This window comes from Lissotriton helveticus, chromosome 8 (genome assembly GCF_964261635.1).
Source record: "Lissotriton helveticus chromosome 8, aLisHel1.1, whole genome shotgun sequence".
In the NCBI taxonomy this organism is placed as follows: Eukaryota; Metazoa; Chordata; class Amphibia; order Caudata; family Salamandridae; genus Lissotriton; species Lissotriton helveticus.
Window position 1 is genome coordinate 749,457,368 of NC_136069.1, and position 23,737 is coordinate 749,481,104.

Here is a 23,737-nt window from a genome sequence, read left to right on the forward strand (position 1 = left end):
TTGCCGTGAGAAGGGCCTTTTTGGCCTTCCGACATGAGGCGTTGAACCATCTAGAAGTTGCAGTTCGAGGGTGATTTAACTTTTTTACCGGGTACAAAATGTCTTTGAGTGCAGCAGCCAATTGAGTATGTATTTCAGAAGCCCTGCCCAAGTGGCCGAATTTCCCCATATCTTCAATGAATGGAATAACAAGCTCATATAATTCGGCAAGTTTACTGGTGGACATCTGAAGGTCTGGCCATTTGACCCTGCGCCTACAGTTTGTTATTATTAAAGGCACGATGGTGGAATGTTCTGCCATTGGTATTTCAACCCAAAGCTCCCCGGTTTGAGCGAGAGGACCAAAGCGTTATGGTCACTGTCTAATCTTTCAATGACCCTGAACTCATGCAGCCTTTCCCAATGCCTGGCCTCAATAAAAATGTAATCGATTACTGTGATGCTAATTTTTGATCGATTAAACGTATTTTTCCCTGGTCTATCAGGGTCCACCCTCCCATTACAAGCTCGCAATGATGTCGCTAAAGAGAATGACTGCAATTGCAGAACCAGGGGAGTCCATGCCTTGACCCGAGTGATCAATGGGTCAGGAATAGCCCACAACAAGTCAACCTCATCCGGATTGCTCAAATTCGGATCCATGAGTGGCTCAAAATGACAATTGAAGTCTCCACCCAGGATTAGCACAGTGGATGAATCAATCGATTGGATAAATGTTAACAGGGTCTCAACAACCTCTGACTCAAGGCCCCGCCTAACTGGCCTTGAGTATACATTAATCAGGGCAATGTCCGGCCCGTTTAACATACTCAACAGCACACACTGGAGATCCATTGAATTAGTTCAAATTTGAGATGCCTTAACTCTTAAGTGCGTGCCAACCCATATAGACAGCCCACCCGAGGGCCTGCCCCTCTCACCCATACTTGCCAAGATGTCGTATGTTGCAAAGCCCTCAACCCTACTTTCTTTTAGCTCCCAGGTTTCCTGCAACATACAAATGTCGTGTGAGGCCATAAAAGAGCCCCACTCTGGGACGGGCAATTTATTCCTAAGACCCGCCACGTTCCAGGAAAGAATTTTAACATGGGCAGCCAACAAATCTTGCTTAGTTGGTTCACAGTCCAAAGTACCAGAGAGATCATTAATAATAGAAGTGGTAAGACCTGTCCCCAACTCAGGGTCACAGTTCAGTGGTGGGTAGTCATCAGGAGGAATAACAATAATGGGTTGAATAGTTTGTTCTGATGCCAGGACTTGCACTAAAGGACTAGGTTTAGGATTTACATCTAGGTTCTCATTTGTAGATCGCATATTAATGGGGGCTCCCGTTTGTCAATCACATTCGTCAAAGCCTGAGAAGGCATCAAACCTATTTGTGACTTCCAACGGGGTAAATGGTAACAGATGGTCCATCCTCCCATTTCCTTGCAGATGGTTCATCCTCCTAGTTCCATTTCTATGGCTCCTGAAAGGTTCGGTTTCCCACCCAGGTACATTTTCAGCAGTCATGAAATTAGGTGCCTGCATCATATACCGGTTGTTAAATGGTATAGATGGTTTATTCTGCGGGCATGTTAATACCCCGGGATGGAATATAGGGTTCACTGGGGATCTCGGGTAAAAATAAGTCAGATCACAAGGAACGATGGAATCACCAACGTTCCCTGGGGTCCAACCTAGAATACATCCAACAGCCCTGGGATCTTTGAAATTGATGAGAATTAGATCTCCCTTTATGTTTTTCATTCTACTTCCCAGCCACGGAAGTCGCCGGACATGCAGAATCTCTCCATTAATATAGAAGGGAAGTGGTCGATTTTAGCTAAGCCAATGTATGGTTTTATTTTTTAACTGGGAGAACCCTTCCCTCCTACCCTCCTCTAATTCCGGAACACCCGTGAGGACAACCACAAAAGGAACCGCTTCAGGGGGTAGTTCAACTTGACGCCCCCTGCGCTTCTCTGTCCTAAATGGACTGGCAGTTTCCCTCTCCTTTTCCTTATCTTTATTTCCCATAAGGGAGTTTTTCCCTGCCTTCGGAGCTTCGCTGCTGATTTCATCATTGGGCATGGTGAGGTTGCAAGTTATAGTTGCTTCAGCTAGCTATAACTGGTGAATTCCAATGTTTTTTTGAGTTTACGTTAAAATGTTACATATTAACTGACATTGTCACCTAACTATAATGTCACTTTCCCATTTTCACTTTTAATATACTACTTTTCTATATTTTGCTCACATTAATTTATATGTATTTATATTGTTTACTATTTTAAATAATGTAATTTATTTTAACTTTATTCTCTAGGGGTTTTATTTTAAGTCCCTACCTCCATTATTTTCTATAGGAAGGTCTTGCAGTACCAGTGGTTGGCCATGTGTGGTGCTGGACTTTGTGCAAAGTTTAAATTACTGCAAAAGTATAATTTACTACAAAAGTGAAGTTTGTGAATACAGCAATGTCGTAAACATACTAAAAAATGTAAACTTATTCAAAAGTGCAGTTTGTGAACAGACCCAAATGTTTCAGAAACTAAAAAAACAGCATTAGATCAATCAGGACCAAAGCTGGAGTATAATATTTGGTGTACCATTCCATGCCAAGCAATTATTTATATCAACGAAAAAGTTGCAGGCATTAGTCTATTATTGGTGTCATGTGGTGCTCACAGCAGGCTACCCTGGAACAGCTAAAACTCTAGAATTAATTAAGAGAACATCCCGATGGCACAGACTATGAAAATATGTAACATAAGCTGCGCCAAAACAGATCATCCCAGACCTCGACCCCTCCCTTGGCCACCCTCCCTTGGGTCCCCTCCCAGCCCTGTCAATTCAGTAAAAAGCCTTGGCATAATTATCTTTAGTGACTTGTCAATGAAGCCTCAAATTAATGCAGTTACTTCCTCCTGCTTTTTTCACCTCCGCAGGATTCGTAAAATCTGCAGGCTCCTTACCACTGAGGCGCTCATCCTCGTCATTATGGCATTAATTATCTCCCGGATTGACTATGCCAACACCCTCTATGTCGGGATCCCTGCCTATCAACTTCATCGGTTGCAGCTGGTGCAGAATCAGGCAGCGAGACTAGTATTTCACCAACCTAAACGCCAACATGTCTCGCCTCTACTAAGGAACCTTCATTGGCTCCCAGTGGTCAAACGTTGCCTGTTTAAACTTGGTTGTACCATTTTTAAGGCCCTGTCCGATCAAGCCCCAGTATTTATTGCGTCGAGTATCCAGCGTTATGCACCCCAACGAGATCTACGGTCTTCCTCCCACAATTTGCTGGCCAGTCCAAAGTACAAACGGAAGAAACACGGCGGCCTGTGTTTTTCCTTTTTGGCCCCTAAGTTCTGGGACTCCCTTCCGACCACCCTTAGACTCTGTCCCAGTTATGTTTGTTTTCGTGAGTTGTTAAAAACCCACTTCTTCCAACAAGTCCATGAGTAACTCATGCACCTTTCCCTTGCCCTTCTGTCCTGAGTGCCATGAAACCGCCTGGTGACCGTGCGCTGTACAAATTCTTTTAACATAACATAACATAACATTCTACCTTTGGAAAGTGCTAACCAGCCATGTGTACACTTATCCATAGACTTTTTCACTGCATTACCTAAAGATCAGAAGAAAGAGTGAACTAAAACCCTGAATATTTTATCCCATGTCAAGGATTTCCCAATGCTATACAATTGGCCCAGTTACTGATGACACACATTGTACAAATACATGGATTACTCAAGAAAATTATTTTGGATCAGGGATCAATCAATCAATCAATCATGGGCATTTATATAGCGCACTACTTACCCGGAGGGTCTCAAGGCGCTTGGGGGGGGGTGCTGCTACTGCTCGAACAGCCAGGTCTTGAGCTTCTTCCTGAAGGAGAGGTGGTCTTGGGTCAGGCGCAGGTCGGTCGGGAGGGAGTTCCAGGTCTTGGCGGCCAGGTGGGAGAAGGACCTTCCTCCTGTTGTCGATCTTCGGATGCGGGGGACGGCGGCGAGGGCGTGACTGGCTGATCGGAGGTGGCGTTTGGGAGCGTAGAAGTTGATGCGGTTGTTGAGGTAGCTCGGGCCTTGGTCGTGTAGGGCTTTGTGTGCGTGGGTGAGGAGACGGAAGGTGATTCTCTTGTTGACGGGGAGCCAGTGCAGGTCTCTCAGATGTCCGGAGATGTGGCTGCGTCGGGGGATGTCGAGGATGAGTCTGGCTGAGGCGTTCTGGATCCGCTGGAGTCTCTTCTGGAGCTTGGCGGTGGTTCCGGCGTAGAGGGCGTTGCCGTAGTCCAGTCGGCTGGTGACGAGGGCCTGGGTGACCGTCTTCCTGGTCTCGGTGGGGATCCACCGGAAGATCTTTCGTAGCATGCGCAGGATGTTGAAGCATGACGAGGAGACGGCGTTGACTTGTCTGGTCATGGAGAGGGAGGAGTCCAGGATGAAGCCCAGGTTGCGTGCGTGGTCTGTCGGTGTGGGTGCGGTGCCCAGGGCGGGGGGCCACCAGGAGTCGTCCCAGGCGGAGGGCGAGGAGCCCAGGATGAGGACTTCCGTTTTGTCTGAGTTCAGTTTCAGGCGGCTGGTCGTCATCCATTCGGCTACATCTTTCATCCCTTCGTGAAGGTTGGCTCTGGAAGCGGCGGGGTCGTTGGTCAGTGAGAGGATCAGCTGGATGTCATCGGCGTAGGAGATGATGTTCAGGTTGTGTTGGCGTGCGATGGCCGCGAGGGGGCTCATGTAGACGTTGAAGAGGGTGGGGCTCAGCGAGGATCCTTGAGGGACGCCGCAGATGACTTCGGTGGCCTCTGACTTGTACGGTGGTAGGCGGACTCTCTGTGTTCTTCCGTCGAGGAAGGAGACGATCCATTCCAGTGCCTTCTCCTGAATTCCGACGTTGCTGAGGCGCTGCACTAGGGTGCGGTGGCAGACAGTGTCGAATGCCGCGGAGAGGTCTAGGAGGATGAGGGCCGCTGTTTCTCCGTTGTCCATCAGGGCTCGGATGTCATCGGTGGCAGCGATCAGGGCGGTCTCGGTGCTGTGGTTGGCTCGGAAGCCAGACTGTGAGGGGTCTAGGGATCCATTCGTCTCGAGGAAGGCGGCCAGCTGTTTGTTGACGGTCTTCTCGATTACTTTGGCTGGAAACGGGAGGATCCCAGTTTACTTCCAAGTTTAGAAAGCTTGCTGTTCAATGTTACAAGTCACAACCAAACTTTTAACTAGTTTTCACCCCCAATACACAGGAAAATGGAGAGGGTCAACCAAGGCTTAAAGCAGTACCTGCTCTGCTATTTGGCAGATACACCAGGTTCTTGAGTAATTCTATTATGACAGTGTGAAAAAGCATAAACATTCCTCAGCAGGTTACAACCCTTTAGTTTATACGGGATGTATCAAAGTTTTCTACCATTTATGGAACCATTGGAAATTTTCTCTGAACCCATAGTTTCAGAAAAAGCCTGTGACATTCAGACAATTCTGCTACAAGAACACCAGCACCTAATTATAGCAAAAGCAAAATACAAGGCACAGGCAGATAAAAGACGTCAAGCAGCTCCTGCCTCCGCCTTAAGACCAGTTTTGGTTCTCGACCCAGAATCTTTTTTTTCTACATCATGCTAAATGTTGTCCTTATTTTGTTAGACATTTGAAGATCATACAACCAATCAATCTAGTAGCCTACAAATTGAAATTACCAGGTAATTTACATGTTCACCCAGTGTTCCATACCTCCTTACACAAACCAGCCAGTACGAAGGGCATCCTAAGACCCCTCCCGATTTTCATTCATGATGAGACATAATACACAGTGCAATCCATCACTAAATTCTAAATATTTGAATGGATGTCTTTGGTATATATTATCCTTGAAAGGCTTCAGCCCAGAAGAATATTCTTGGGAACCTGCAACCAGCGTTCAAGCCTGAAAACTAGTAGCCCAATTTCATTCAGTGCAGTCCACCAAATTGGCCATATAAAATGGCCTGACTCCAATGCGGGAGGCTTAAAACTTCCAGCAGCGTGGGTCACTCTTTTGGCAGTTCCTTGCCCACAAACATGCTTGAAACCTTGCTATGAAACCTTGCTGTGACAACAGCACTCATTGGCACTACATCCCCCGGGGTGCAACGAGCTCGGACTACAATGCGGGAGGTTTAAAACACACGCCAGCCTCCCTCATCATGGGCTATTCTGTTGGTAGTTCCCTGCACGTAAACTTGCCTGAAACTTTGATGTGACAACATCACTGGGGTTGGACTACATCCCCCAGTGTGTAACAGGCATGGACTCCCATGCAGGAGGTTTAAAACCGACTCCAGTCTCCCGCAGCGTAAGTCACACTGTTTAAGGTTTCCTGCCCGCAAACTTGATTGTAACCTTGCTGTGACAACGGCACTGAAGTAGGACTGAATCCCCCAGTGGGCAATGGACTCTGACTCCAATGCTGGAGGTTTAAAACCCTCTCCAACCTCTTGCAGTGCGGGACGCACTTGAGACATGCCAGGGCAAATACCGAGCCAAGACAGGCCCGTCTTCACCCGCCATTGTCTGAAAGAGGCTGGACTGGGCCCCCCCTCTTAGCTCCTGCTGCCGTCATTGTCATTGTTCCACCCTGGTCTAATGGTGTTGCACAAAGGTACTGTGTTCTTTTGAAATTATGTTGTTCTCCCCAAAAAGGCATACTTCTTAGTCTACCCTTGGACAATGGGTATGTGGAAAGTACCATCAGTCGGCTTGGGGTCTTGTCATGTACACACTTGTACCACTATTAACAGTTTCCTGGTTTGGGCAGTGGATTTCATCTCTAAGGAAATTCAACTGGCTGAAAAAAAACTCTCTCAAATGTATTACCTCTAGTCCCACAACCCCCACCTAACCTTCATCCATATCGCCTACCTCAGTGGACCATCACAGGGGTAGTCTTGCACACGCTCATCTTATTCACTTCTAGTGCTTGTACGTCCATTGCGGGCAACGAGGACACTGTGGGCAAAGATGATCGGGCAAGTGGAGAAAGAGCCAACACCAGTGCTATCCTGGACATATCCACCCCTGACCCCCGTCCCGTGGCTAAACGTAGAAAGGGAGCTTCTAAGTCAAAGGCGGGAATTATTAAATCTCGTTCTGCAAGTGCAAAACAGCAGTCTAGGGTATCTAGCTCTTTGAATCCTAATAGAACCACCTTGGAGAACATTAGAGGGCCTCTAAGCGAGTTACTTGATCTCAGACTCCACCCACTGTATGCCCACCTTGCTGTTATTGAGGATGTTTTGGGAAAATTAGTGAGTGTGGAAAGGGATGTCTATCTGATACACCCAAGGAAGAGTTTAGTGCAGGTACCAGGTCAGTATCACATGCAACTACGGATGAAGTTACAAGTGGAATCAGCCTTTGCAGAATCACTACAGGAAAGTGAAATAAGTCCACTCCCATTGTTGCCTGTTCTGCGCTGCAATGTAACGGCTGTTCCAACCATGAGAGATTGAGGAAAGCAAGTTCATCCCTTGCTGTGGCTAGGGACTATATTCGTGGTGAATCCCTCCTCATGATAAATTACAAAATAAGCTGATACACTGGCTTATAGTAAAGTGGGAAGTGGTCATAATATTCATGAGGGAACTATCTTTGTAAGGAGAGTTGGGAGAATAAGGCTGCTACCGTGTCAACTACAAGGGAATTGCATCATTGTAAATTTTTGCAGGGCCTTAGTAGCAGGAAAAGTCCTTCATCAAGCTAACACTGGCACTGCTCAGCCAGGGAATATAACTGTTGTGCCAATGGGCTCCTTTCACAAACTTTTAGCCCACAAACCTAGCAGACACGATCAGATTCAATCACATAGTCGCTTCCAACACAATGACCAGTCATTGTATGAGAATAGATTTCAGATCCTCTCTGGCCTGGAGGACAATAATTGACAACTGGAGGGGAAGTATGACTGCACCAAGGTTCCGAATAGTAGGTGACCTGTTTGCCCATTTAACACTCTTCCTAGCATCACTACTACCCCTTGTGCTCCAGTATGTAGCGACAGCTTAGGGGTTTCCCTAAGTGCATTAAATTGTTGCCCATGTTTGACCTGATCAATGCCTCTGTGGCTGGTCTTAGGGCCAAGCTGATGCAACCACTATGATGTGATTTTATTGATAACTATGACATATCCCTTTTCCAAGAAATCTGGTCTACCGAGCCTTTGTTTAAAGTGGGGTACTTATTTGATCAAATTTGAGCTAAGCCGAGGACGTTTGGTAGTTCTATTAGTGGCCTAACAATATGTGTGAAGTCGTTCTGAAATTTTAAGATTTGTCTATTTGCTGTTGACTGCCCTGATATATTAGGTATTAAAGTAAGTAGTGGGGGGGACCACAGTGTGATGCTAAGGGCGAGGACATGATTCTGGGACAATACAATCTCTAGAAGCACATTTGGATAAGCTTTAGATACGCCAAAATCTGATCCTCAATTGGGACTTCAACACCACGAACCATGGGCTATCCCCCAACTGGAGCTTGCCCCAGTTAAAAGATGGACCCAGGCCGCCCTCCAATCAAAAGCGCTGTCCATTGAATTGGGTGTTAGGGCCACCCATGGGTGCACTAAATCAGATTTTAGAAGCCACATTGATTACATCTTGGTCAACTTAAGATTGTGGTCCTGAGTCGATGATATGGTTATAAGAGAAAGAGTGGAGAGCTACCACAATCCTTTATGCCTTTATGCCATAATATCTAAGTAGCCACTTTGTTGTCAACTTGAACCTCTCGCTATCGTTGACAGTGAGACAGGAGCCTTTTCCATTAAGGTTAACTCTAGTAACACGATGAAGGGCTTCTTGGTCTATCGCTCCCCTGGTCCTTTTACCCACTTTACTACCAGCCTCACTGAAGGTATAACAAAAGCGGCTCTACATAGGGACAAGTTTATGCTCTTAGGTGACCTAAACATCCATTTGGATGACCAACTGGACAAAGGAGCCACCGACCTCTGTCAGCAACTACAATCCCTCCAATTACACATCAGATCTAAGGCCCCTACCCACCAAAAGGGCCACTTATTGGACCCTATTTTCGCCAACTGGGAAGACATTGAAGTTAAGGCCCCCGTCCCTATTCCTTGGTCTGACCACTTTTTAGTGCCTTTTATAATAAATATTTCTGCTAGCAAGACCCAAAAGCGTACCAATTCTAAATATATGAGCCGTAAATGGTCTGCATTTTCCAAAGCCAAGTTAGATACTGCACTGACTAAAGGCGGCAGACCAGGAGGTGAGGATGTTGATACTGCATCAGATAGACTAGAAGGCCGCATTAATAATGCCTTAGATGATGTAGCCCCTCTCTGTCATAAAAATCCCGGCAGCAGACCCTAGAAATCCACCCCCTGGTTTAGCGATGAGCTTCGCCTAGCTAAATCGCAATGCAAACAGCTAGAAAGACAGTGGAGGGTAGCCTACCTCCATCAAGCAAAACAGAGGTACAAAGACAAACGCAGAGAATATCATAGCTTCATCAGGCATGCCAAAACAACTTACTTTTCAGGTAGGATAGGAGAAGCTAAAAACTCGACCAAGGAGCTATTCAAAATTTACAAAGAAATCTCTCTCTGTGGTTCATCTGTTGACCCGTCCTCGGTCTCAGAGGAATCCTGCAACGCATTGCTGCTTTCTTTTCTGATAAAGTGGCTACCATCTACTCCACTTTTTCAGGGGGAAAGAAAATGGGAACAGAGTTTAGGCAGAGTATACTGGAAGTTGTGGGGGTCAATAGGCTGGACCACTTTTCCACCCCATCCCCTGACGGGCTCCAGCAGATATGCCGCTCCATTAAGTCAGGATCCCCCCACGATCCGGCGTCACCAAAACTTCTTGGAGAGAGTATCGAGATCCTTGAACCTTATATTAGGGATGTTCTGGATCTTTCTTTTAGATCCAATACTGTACCTAAAAGTTGGAAGCAGGCTGTAGTTCTCCCACTTCAAAAAAAGCAGAATCTTAGCTGGGACAGGCTGGACAATCTCCTTCCTATCTCACTCCTCCCCCACCTGGCCAAAGTGGCAGAAAAGGTGGCAAATCTTCAGCTTATGGCATTTGTGGAGAAAGCCAACCTGCTTCATCCAACTCAGTTTGGCTTCCGGTCCCGCCACTCCACTGAGTCTGCGTTGCTTATGGCCACTGAGACCATCAGGCAAGGGGTAGATGAGGGAGATACAATGGCCCTCATTCTACTTGACCTAAGTGCAGCCTTTGACACTGTAGCACATTTCACCTTGCTACAGTGTCTTAACAAAGGTGGAGTCACTGGGTCAGCGCTGAGGTGGATCCAATCTTTCCTGACCGATAGGGGTTTTCAGGTCAGACAAGGAGAACACTACTCGCGTATGTTCAACCTTGATCAAGGGGTTCCTCAGGGCTCTGCCCTGAGCCCCACCCTGTTTAACCTTTATGCTTCCCCTGTAACCACCATTGTGGAAAGTCATGGCATCCAATTAGTGTAATATGCCGATCACACACAGCTGGTCATCTCGCTGTCATGGGCACCTGATGTTGCGGCAGTCAGCTTCAGTGCTTGCATGCAGGAGCTTGCATCCTGGATGTCTAACAACTGCCTGAAGCTGAACGGGTCCAAAACTGAAGTGCTCGTGGTGGGAGGTGGTCCGGATGTGTGGTCCTCGGCATGGTGGCCTGCATGCCTGGACTCCACTCGAGTGCCCTGTCAACAGGCGAAAAATCTTGGGGTGATGTTTGACTCTGACCTGTCATTTGCTCCCCAGATAGATCATGTAGTTGGGATGTGCTTCGGTATGCTCAAGAGTCTACGGAAGATCCTGGACCTACTTCCTGTGGGTGCCAGGCAGACTCTGGTGCATGCCTTGGTTACATCAAGATTCGATTACTCCAACCTCCTCTATCTGGGAATAACAGCTAGTAGCCTCAATCGTTTCCAGGTACTCCAAAATGCCACAGCCCGGCTGGTGCTGAGGCTCCCTAGGAGAACGGCCTCTAGAGCTGCTCTGAAGTCCCTACACTGGCTTCCGGTCAAAGAAAGGATTACCTTTAAAGCACTATGTATGTGTCACCGCATCATCGGGGGCAAGGCGCCCTATCCTCTACACTGCCTTATCACTCCGTACAGACCGGAACGGATGCTCAGATCCTATGGCACCGGACTAGTAGTCGTCCCCAAAATTCATTAAGCCCGAATGGGGGGCAGATCCTTCAGGCTACTTGCAGCCAAGAGCTGGAATATGCTTCCGATGGAGCTGCGCCTCGAACCTTCTGAAGCCAAGTTCCGCAGAGCTCTTAAAACCCACCTCTTCCGCTCAATATTGATGTAATCTCCCTGTTCTGGCCACTTCATACTTCTCTCTCAGCGCGGGGACACGCCGGGGCGCGTAACCAGGCGCTTTATACAATTCCGTAATAAAATAATAAATAATAAATAATAATAATCTTTGCAATGTTTGATAAGCATACAGTTGAGCCCCTCAACCTTAACTAGTACTACCAATGTATATACATTGGCTAGAGGTCACCTTAAATGGAGCCAGGTTATTTATAACCCATAAATCCATTCAAACATTAGCAAAGATGTAAAGGCGACACTGACCACAATCTCAAAAAGTAATGGCGAGGTGGGTGACCCCCTTAGACCATAGTGAGTTGAATAGGGTGTTTTTCCAGGATATAGCAGCCTATTTTTTAATTTACCCACCCTCCAAAAAGAAGTTACCCAAAAAAGGTAATAGATGGTTCAACAGGAAGTGCAGGCGCTTAAGGTGCACCCTGGCTAGGGCAATTAAGATGAAATATCCATGAATGATTTCAGTCATCAGAAAGGAATATCAGCATAGTGTGTTGAATGCTAAGAAGGAGTGGGACAATAATAGATGATGGAGGCAGGTTTTGAAGGCGATGAGCATGCCTCACGATATCTTGTTCTCAATGATAGGCTTCATGAGAAAAACTTTGCCCGGGTTAGATGGGGGTCTCAGGGACAGCTGACTGATATGATTTCGGTTGAAATGTGTACGACAAGGGTGTGTATTGGCCACCACCGTTTTCTCTTTATATTTAAATGGTCTGGAAGATTATCTCTCTGAGTGCCCAGCCCATGTGCCTACCATAGTCAACACCAAGACCCAATATTGTTATTTGCAGATGTCAGTCTTTTAAGTTCTAAAAATCCAAGACATCTGCAAAAACTTCTCAATACATTTTGTGTCATTTTAAAGGAACATCGTGCATCTTTTACAAAGCCAGGACCATCAGCTTTATAGGTGTATGAAGCAAAGGCCCTTGGTGCTGCACTCTATGGCGTTAAGTTGGGGGACTTTAGTGAAGTCTCCATTCTGGAGTAATAAGAGAAGATTATTAAGAGATTTAGCCTCCCTCCTGCCTAGGGCTCCATTGTGTCCTATATTTTTAGATATGGAGGATAGAAAGGGCACCTTTTCACCCTTTGTTATTTTGGTGTAGAGTATGGGCTACTCCACAGTTGTCCAACTATGCTGCTGCCCTACAAGATATCATCTAGGTAGATGGATTCAACAAAATCCCTTGGTTGACCTCGATTAAAAAGTGTGGGTTTCTTTAGGCCTCAGTGATGTATTGTTCTATCCTTGTGTAGCCCAAATCCCCTCTAAGGGGGCATTGAAAAAGTAGTACTGGGCGTTCACATCACATTGGGAGGGGAAAACCGCTGTAGTCGCGTTATTGATGGGGAATTATTCACATTTTAAATCTGTTCCTGGCCTAGAGAAGTATTGGGATCTGATGAGAGTTCTGTTAGATAGGAAACTATGGCATTAATTCAGAGTAGGGACATTCCCGTTGAAATAATTTACTGCAAAATGGTTGGGATCTGATTCTGCAATTTGCCCCTTCTGCCCTGGTCTAATCTAGTCTGTGCCGCATGTGTTGTTTGCATGCCGGGCTTATGCCCAGTTTTAGTCGTCATGGCGGGCATCCATTTGCAGACAACTGGGCTCAGTTAGTCATTGTGCCGCGTTTAGGCTACTGAGAACGGACTCTTCCTCATTGTATGCCTGTGCAATAGCCAAATGTATAGGATTGATGTAGGCAAAAAGAAGAACTGCCATTAGTGAGTATGATTTTATTATTGATTTTATTGCAGTGATATACTGGAACTTGGCTTGTTATCGAATTCTGAACTTTGTTAATTTTAATTCCATGTGAGCAATTTTTGATTAACCTATGTTTTTAATTGATTCAAGCTGCTATTTGCGAGACTTCCTCACGTACAATGAGTTGTAATTTCATAACTGTATATTTATTGTATTTTATTGGAAACTTTTAATGGCTTTGCGGAAATAAATTTATATTTATAATAAATGATCAATAGAAACAAAGGGCGCAAAGGAACAAACATTGTTTTCTGGACCGTAAGAGGGGAGTAGCAAAAAGTCAGGGTTATGTCTGACAAAAAAAGCTTATTTTCACACTGCTGGGTACTACAATTTTGCCATCTCTAAGTGCTGTAAATAACATAGGTGAAGTTAACCCAGTTGATAGGTTCTCAACTTACTGACCTCATAAGGATGAAGGAAAGAGACTGAGTCTGTGCGCGAGATTGGATTTTATGACTTGGAGGTCTCACATGGATGTCAGGGTGACTGTGTAACCCACTGAGCTTTCGTTCCAGCTTTTCCACATTTAATGAAACTGTTTATCTGATGCATGTCAACAGTGTAATACAGTTTGCTATCCCTGGATTTCTTTCAGAACGTTACCATTTTCAAGTTGCATGACAGTAATGGTGCTGGTGAAGTTTCTTCAAAACAAACATAACAGCGCGAAACAAATCATTTTTTATTAAAAAGTAATTTCACCAACACCATTTCTGTGATGATACATGAGAACAGCAACGTTCTGTAAACTTTTAGTGGTAAAAGAAATTATAGTATATCTTGTCATGATGCACCAGGATTACAGTTTCATCAATTATGGAAATAATGGATTTCAGACATAAAGGAAGCCGAGTACAGTGTGATTGCGTATTTATAGTTTATAACAAATATTCATACAGATTTCAAATATACATAAAAATTAGTGCTTAGTGTCCCCAGTGAAAAATTGGATCCAAAAAGGGAAATGGTGTGACATTTGTGACAATTACAGTATGGTTTCCATTATTTTGAAATATCAACCATTTATATTTCTTAACAGTGTTCTCAGACACTGTGAACAATATTCTGTGCTGGTGTAATGATTCTTTTTCTTTTAAGTCGACAGCATTTCGACCCCTCCAAAGATACAGGGTCTCTTCAGGACCTAATGATATAGGGACATCTGCAATTTAAAAAGGGGAGAGAGTGGCGTAAGCTATAGTCCAGTAGGATCTATATTAAGAACAAATGATTGAGTCGCCAAGGGGTACCTAAAACAATAGCAGTTGGTATGTGCAGCCACGTGTATGAAGTGCAAGACACCGGTCAAGTGTAAAAAGGAATAAGGATACTCACATCGGACCCAGCAGGGTACTGCAGGATTGAGAAAAGAAAGAGGGAGTAAGAAACAGAGATGGTAACAGTGCTACTGATGATGTAATGGCAGAGAGTACGGATGCTTACCTCAGTGTGAGGGAAGAAGGGGAGGCTGGTAATACTCGATGAGGCAGGGCAGGTGCCCGGGCCTTTGATTCAGAGCTGTTTGGGAGGTGTTATCTGCAAGGAAGCAATCATCTATCAATCTCGTGATGGATAAAAAAGTTGTGGGAGAGGGGCAAGGTGTCAGTCTCCTAGTTTTAACGAGAAATCAAGCGCCTTACCTGTGAGCACTCGTGAACACCACGGATGAGCAAACTATCTACGGGCTTTCAATATGTCCTGTCTATCTATTTCTGCCACAATATGTAAATATTACGGTGGGAGCGCGATGCGGGTAAATAACTCATCTGTTGCTTATGCTTATATTGCTTAAGGCAATACCACGGTTGCGTAAGCAGTCTAGGGGCATTCAATATACGGGGGGTTTTAACTTCGGTGTTGCTGCTACTCTAAAAAGCAGTGTGCCTCACCTTCTGAATGAATCAGCTTAGGACGCGTGCAGCCACTACCCGTCTCCTCCTCGGTGTCTGCCTTGGTGCAATGACAGCGAGGAACTGAAAGCGGCGAAGATAAATACTTTCGCAGCCAGTTTGGGGCCCATCGGGAGACGGGGAGGGGAAGAACCGACCGGAGACAGATGTAAGGTGTGATAAAGGCCGCTTTATTGAGAAACAGGTGCCTCCTGTAAATATACCACATCCTTGGCCTTTGCCGTACAAAACTAGGCCTAACTAACTATACGTGTACCTGCCAAAACCCCTCGCCCCCACCCTAAACAGTTCCCCGCCAACAACATAAACATTAGTACCAAATACCCAAACGCCTGCCTCAACTGTTTCAACACCTGCCATATGTACACTCCCTCCCCCTCTGCCAGGAAAAGTCATTCCTCCTATCCTACCTCCCCCGTTTAACTAGGAAAAAGCGCCACCCAACATAACTTTCCAGCACCTGTTCCCAGTGACAACACAACCAGCCAAACCCTACCTTAGAACGCACCTGCTTCCAACAAAACCCCCTTGGGTCCCTCCCGTGCCATCAAGACCCATGTAAACAACCCCCCTGCACCCCCCCTTTCAACCAAGAACTACAGGGCGGGTGGGTGGGACAACGATCAACCTGCCCCCCGGCTGCTGGGTCACTGTCCCATGAAATAGTGCACAGTGACCCAAAATGGCCGCTCTTATTGGCGCCAGCCCAAAAACAACTAGAACCCACTGCCCAGCCTAACCAGCTTCACCCTTCCTGTCCCCCGTCCAATACCTCCCCACCCCTTCCTCCCGGGGCCCCAAAATCCCCGGGGGGGGCGAGCCTCCCGCCGGTCGGCCACCCCCCGCAAAGCCCCATTGGGGCCCATCGGGAGACGGGGAGGGGAAGAACCGACCAGAGACAGATGTAAGGTGTGATAAAGGCCGCTTTATTGAGAAACAGGTGCATCCTAACAATATACCACATCCTTGGCCTTTGCCGTACAAAACTAGGCCTAACTAACTATACGTATACCTGCCAAAACCCCTCGCCCCCACCCCTAAACAGTTCCCCGCCAACAACATAAACATTAGTACCAAATACCCAAACGCCTGCCTCAACTGTTTCAACACCTGCCATATGTACACTCCCTCCCCCTCTGCCAGGAAAAGTCATTCCTCCTATCCTACCTCCCCCGTTTAACTAGGAAAAAGCGCCACTCGAAAGCCCCCATACGGCTTTCGACCCCCCCCTAGGACTCCTGCACCTTTGAATACCTGTGCACCCCTACCGCCCGGTCTACTGCCTCTTTCAACTGTACAATATAGAGCTCCATCCCATATCTCGATAAATGCACTCCATCTTCCAGAAAAAAGTAGACCGCCCCATACCTCAGCTCCGGGTGCTCCATCCTGCCCACCCCTTCCTTCTCACAAAAAGCCCGCATCTCCCTGTTAATTTTCCTCCGAGTCTTGTCAATTGCCCCAGGTCTCTCCGCCCCCCTCCAACATCTCCTGGTTGCGAATTCCGACCAAATGACATAACAACCCGCCCACTGCCTCCTGATCTCTAGCAAATCCCTCTTCATTTGTTTCACCAGTGCCAGTCCCTTACACTGCACTAAGTCATTCTCACCCACGTGAATGACTACCACATCCGGGCAGACCCCCCCCCGCACAACATTGTTCAAAACCGGCACCAACTCGTGCCACCGCATGCCCCCTTTACCCCTCCAATGACACCTAAACAACTGCTCGTCCAATTCCAAATTAAGATTCCTGTGTTTCTCCCATTCGGCCCTCTCCGCTCTCTTTACAAAGGAATGGCCCACCACGTATATGTTCATCACCGCTGCAGCCGGCCCCGCAACCGCACCTGTAAAGGGTAACTAGACATAATATCGACTCCACAATATCGAATGGACAAAATATCGAGTTAAAAATTTCGACAATAATAAAATATCGACAACAAAAATATCGTTGGGAAAAATATCGATTAAAATAATGATAAAAAAATATCGAGTACAAAAATATCGACTCAAAAAAATCGACAAGACAAAATATCGATAAATAGTCAAAGTAAAAAATATCGATAATATGTAGAAAAAAGGTAAAAAAAAAAAGAAAATTTATTAATAGTAATATAAATTGTAGTTAATGTTTAGGAGCGGGATGTTGGGTTAATAGGGGATAAGGGTGGGGAGTAATTTAAAATAATTAATTAATTAATATATGTTTGTAAATAATTTTAATTATTAATTAATTGGTAAATAATTAATAATAATTAGTTAATTAATGAATATAATTTTGTACATATTTTTTATTAGTAATTAATTGGTAATTAATTAATATTAATTAATTAATTACATTAAATAGAGTAATTTTTATATATATAATATTTTGTTATTGTTAATTAATTAATTGGGGAAAAATAATAGTAATTATTACATTAAATTAATTACAGCTAATGTGCTAATATATTAACTTCTTTGTTATTGTTATAAATTGTAGTTAATGTTTAGGAGCGGGATGTTGGGTTAATAGGGGATAAGGGTGGAGAGTAATGTAAAATAATTAATTAATTAATATATGTTTGTAAATATTTTAAATTATAAATTAATTGGTAAATAATTAATATTAATTAGTTAATTAATTAATATAATGTTGTACTTATTTTTTATGAGTAATTAATTGGTAATTAATTAATATTAATTAGTTAATTACATTAATTAGAGTAATTATTTTATATATAATATTTTGTTATTGTTAATTAATTAATTGGGAAAAAATCATAATAATTATTACAATAAATTAATTATAGCTAATGTGCTAATATATTAACTTCTTTGTTATTGTTAATTAATAATTAATTGGTAATTAAATAATATTAATTATTTTTAGGTAAAGGAGTATTTTTAGGGTTCAGGGTCAGTTTTGGGTTTTTGGGTAAAGGGGTATTTCTAGTGTTCAGGGTCAGTTTTCAGTCTTTAGGTAAAGGGGTATTTTTAGGGTTCAGGGTCAGTTTTGGGTTTTTGGGTAAAGGGGTATTTTTTAGGGTTCAGGGTCAGTTTTAAGTTCTTGGGTAAAGGGGTATTTATAGGGTTCAGGGTCAGTTTTCAGTTCTTGGGTAAAGGGGTATATTTTTGGGTTCAGGGTCAGTTTTCAGTTTTTGGGTAAAGGGGTATTTTTAGGGTTCAGGGTCAGTTTTCAGTTTTTGGGTAAAGGGGTATTTTTTAGGTTCAGGGTCAGTTTTGGGTTTTTGGGTAAAGGGGTATTTTTTAAGGTTCAGGGTCAGTTTTAAGTTCTTGGGTAAAGGGGTATTTTTAGGCTTCAGGGTCAGTTTTCTGTTCGTGGGTAAAGGGGTATATTTTTGGGTTCAGGGTCAGTTTTCAGCTTTTGGGTAAAGGGGTATTTTTAGGGTTCTGGGTCAGTTTTCAGTTCTTGGGTAAAGGGGTATTTTTTGGGTTCAGGGTCAGTTTTCAGTTTTTGGGTAAAGGGGTATTTTTAGGGTTCAGGGTCAGTTTTGTGTTTTTGGGTAAAGGGGTATTTTTAGGGTTCAGGGTCAGTTTGGGGTTTTTGGATAAAGGGGTATTTTTAGGGTTCAGGGTCAGTTTTGGGTTTTTGGGGTACAGGGATATTTTTAGGGTTCAGGGTCAGTATTGGGTTTTTGGGGTACAGGCGTACAGGGTAAATATAAAAATCAGTGTCCAGCACATTTGCATATAATTGTACATTACCGTGTTATTATATTACAAAATAATGCAAAATGGATGTTTTCACAAAACTTTATTAATTTTTTTTATTTTTTTTATGTGTACTACAATACAATCACAATAAAAAAAAACATAACATATTTTTGAAATGTAGTATTTGCAGAATAACACATTATCATTTATGTACATGTTGTAAATTATCACACAAAATTATTTAACAACATTTTTTCTGTAAATAAACATATTTATCATCATTAACTTTGAGTAACAAGTATTTATATTGAAATAAATAAAAAACCAGTTTTTTTTTCAGCTTCTTCCATTTATATTTAATAATGTTAATATTATATATTAATATTATTAAATATATTTTTTTTTAATTTACATTTTTATAAAGTAACATGACAATTATTATATTTGCTCAAGATATGGAAATACAAATTAAGACATTTTTTGGTACATATTTCAGACAATGTTGTTTTTAAATGAAACATATAAATATATTATGTTGTAAACTTTATAACTGTATAGGGGAAGAATATGTTTAATAATAATATCTGGTATTGGCAAAAGAATATTTATGCAATTATATACTTTTACAATACTTAGAAATTATTATAAAACATTTTGTAATAATTAATAAAAATAATAACTAATATATTTATTATTATTATTATTAATTTCTAAACATAATCATTTATCTCTTCTTTTCTGAAAAACATACATTCAGAGAAATAAAAATACATTATTTCAGGGCATTGTTTATATATTAAATGGTTATAATTTTTTTAATTAATAACAATAAATAAGTTATATTATTTATTATTATTAATTATTACCATAAACAATTATAATGTTTAGTTATAAACAAGCACAAAGTTATTCAAATAAATGTACACAATAAGAAATGATTTACATATATTATTTCAAGTGTTACATAATTTTTTAATATTATTAATATATAATAATTACTATATATTAATTAATATTAAATATATTTATATTTTTTAAACAGTTTAAATTATAATGAGTCTAGTGTATTAATTTGTAAAAATAACAATGTGTATGTATTATATTTTTTTACTATAACATTGTATTTTCTATGATACCTTTTCAAAAATGGTTTAAGGGGACTACTTTTTTACCGCGTAAGGTTATTGCGCTTCATTCAGGACTGGAGAAGCTCGCGGTTGGGAGTTGCTTCGCGTGGAGAGAGGTAAGGTTAATTTTACATACAATTTATAACTGAGTGGTAATGTTTGAGGGTATATTCGAACTTTGTATTGTTTTTGTGTGTATGTATGAATTGTTTATGTAGCGTTTAGGTGAAATGTCGTCGTTATAGATGCGTCGTGTATGTTTTAGTTCTAGTGTTATTTTAAGTGTTAGGAAATGTCTTCTTACATGGTTAATGTTAATTGTGAGTGTATTTACAAATCTTATGGGCTATTTGTGGTTGGGTTTCGTTATGTATGTTTTTTTACAGGTTCCGGTTCCTCGCATGAAAACTACATGGAAGGAAGCGTGTTTTTTTCCGGAGAAACTAATGTATGACTTATTATGGTTATATTTTGACATGTATCTCCTATTTTTCGTGTTTGCCAGGAGCGGATTTTAAATTTTTTTAAAAAATTTCGGGTTTTTGGAGGGTTTCGTATTGGATTGATACATTGATATGCGTGACCGTTTTTTAAAAGTTGTGTGTATATCACTTTAAATACTAAAGTGTCCACACTACTGTTTTCGGGATTTCCTGGAGCGTTTATTTAATTTTTACATAATTTTCGGGTTTTTGAGGGTTTCCCATATTGGAATTGTCCTACATTGCAATGGATTGTATGGATTGTATTTTGCTTCATTACGTCTTTTTCATCTACAAAAATTGTAAATATTTAAAGTACTTTTTTTATTGGGTGGGAAATGTCGATCTTTATGTAATGTGTATGTGTGATGTAATTATAAATATTGCATATTTGTTCTGAAATAATGTCCCAAATTTTGATAAGTTTCTTAAACAAATATGTATTATTTATAATTGTTTAGAAATGTTTATGATTTTTATATTTACCATTATTGTAAGAAGACATTAGTATATTTTGAAGACATTTTTATAGTAGGCTTTTAGCTATTATTGACAGGTATTCTAATCCTCTAGTTGTAGGATATAGTGTGACTTGACTTTGCAGTAGTCGGAACATTTGTTTAGTTTGTTTTGTTAGTTTTGGACCAATTTGGGTCACAGAGTGTTCCATTCTTAGTTCTTGATAGCTTTGTTCTTTTTTCAAAGCTTCTAGTAGGTTATGGAATGTGGGTTTGGCTCTGCTTGTGGTAGCTTGGAAAGCATTATGCCACCCTTCTACACTGTTGTTTGTTTTAGCCTCTTGGTTTAAAGTACTAAGATAGACATTCCACCAAGGGATTTGGAATTTGGGTTGGCGTCGATGTCCTGATCTGTGCAACCTTCCCACCCAAGTATCTTCGAAATAGTCCAGTAATGGGGTTAGTTTATCTTCATTCCTCTTGTAATATGTGCTGTCAATTAATAAATTATAGTGTTCCGCTACATCGGTAACAGGAACGTAGGCCAGTGCTATCAATTTTTTAATTTGATAGGCAAAGGTGCTATCTGTTGAGTATAGAATACTTAAAGTTAATTTCTGGAGATGTCTCCATATGCTCTGATTGAAATGATAGTAGCAACCCTGTATTGCTGTGTGGGGAAATGTTTTCAAAATGCTATTAATCATAGCTAATTCGAAATCTATAATTATTTTTTGTGGAAAATAATTATTGATTTCATTTTTGAGAACATTTAATATTTCTGTATAAGTGTTTTACTGTTTGTTAGGTAGCAAACAGTAAATGAAAGGGATGTTATAGTTATGGTATAAACCGTGGATGGAATATAGTTGATAAAAAGGTTTTGGGCATGGTTTAAATGTTCCATCCATCATCCATTGGGGACACTGTTGGATTTTTCTTAAATTACTTGCAGTTGAAAACATTATGATTCTGTTTGTACTGCTTTCATTGTGAAAAAGGATACATTTGTCTTTATTGTGTGTGATGCACATTTCTGGTGAAATAATAATTTCCTCAAAAGTAGTAGGGTTGGGTTGGGTTGTGGTAGTGAGTCTTTTAGTGTATGCAATTGTGCGTTTAAGGGAGTCAATAGAGGGTAGTTGACCTGAAGCATGGGCTGGGACTTTTAACAGTTCTTCTTTAAGGATTTGTGTTGTTGGTTTATCACTTTGTGTGCTAGCAGTTTTTATACTTTCTAAAGCATCTCTTATTTCAATTTCTGTGACATTGGGGGGATGATTGTGTTCCCTGGTAAATAACACATTACTTTCCTCAGTAGTAGCCCTTCCATAACATTTGTTTGAGTAATATTTGGTACATTTCCAGAAAACTTTTCTACCACTTTGTCTTTCCTGATTATAAACATAACCCATATAACATAACAGTAATTTATTTTTCTGTGACATAACAAATTCTGCACCTTCTGTGATTTTGTTTTACTTGTTCTAGGAAAGAGTAGAAAGAAACAAAATCAAAAAACATATATTTCACTTTGTGGTGCAAACATAATTAAGGATGTATTTATACTTACAGTTACTAAAAGTAGTAATCACAAATGCAGAACTGTATTTTGAAGGATTTTCTTGTACGTATTTCTTTATTTACTGTTGGTATGAAAATATAGAAATGCTAAGTCAATGTTTACACATAACAAACGTTTTTCCTAGGAAAAAGCAGTTTTCTATTTTGCTTAGTAGTACATTTGATGTAAACATTACATATACTTACTTGTTTAAATAGTTGAGTTGTAGTATTTGGTGGAGTACATCAAGGTAGTAAAGTTCAGATCTGCAGAGAAGATAGAATAAATAAATGTAAAATATTATAAATAATATTTGAAACCGTTGGGAAATTGGAAATATTTAAAAGTATACTAACTTCTAAATAAGTAGTTTTGTTTGCTGTAGGTAGAATAGATGTATGATGTATTCAGAATATCTGTAGAGGAAATATAAAATAAATAACATGGTGTTAAGAACATAGTTTTTGTTTTTTCTGAAGTTTTAGACAAATTACAAGTATACTTACATTTTTTACAAGGGTAGTCTTGTCTTTTGGTATAGTTGATGTTGGATGTTTTTATTGGATCTGTAGTATGTGTGTAAGTGTGTGTAATATGCAAGATATGTTGTTTAGAAAATAGCATTTTTAATATTGGGTGTTTACTAACAAAAACATATATACTTACATGTTTAATTAGTGTAGTTTTATACATTTGTAGTGTTGAAATAGGAAAATCTCAGATTATCTGTGAATACAATTTTTAAAATAAAGAATGAATCTTGTGAAATAGAGTTTAAAAACAGCAGTTGGTGTATAACAGAGCATTAATATATACTTACTATCTGATTTTCCAGGTGAAGAAATAGGAGCATGTATTAGGAATTTATTTGGAGTAGTTTCTGTCAGAAATGTAGGAGGAGATAAAAATTAAATAAGTGCAAGAGTTAGGAGATATAAGTAAAGTAGTAGACTACTAATTTAGATTTCTAAATAATGCACTGTAACTTACTTGAATAATTAGCTAGTGAGCTGGATCTTTAAAGATGTTTGTTCAGGAACAAAATCTTCAGTGTGTTGGCATCTTCTTTCTATAGAGTTAGCAGCAACAAATGGTAGAATGCATGTATCCCTTTTATAGTATGTGTATTTTGTGTGCTTTGATTTGATTGGTTGTAGGATGAAATGAAGCATTGTATAGGCTAGTTTGAATTTTGTTTTTGTTAATTGGTGTGTTTGTTGATGTGAGAATGGTGGTATGTGGTGATTTCCGCATTAAAGCAGGTTAGTTGTTAAATAAAATAGATGTGTAAGTAGAAAAAAATAATGAAAATGTTAGTTAAATGTAAAGAATATTTTTCAAATGATAGAACGCATTTAATAGAATGTATAGCAAATGTAGATAAATAGGAATGTTATAAAA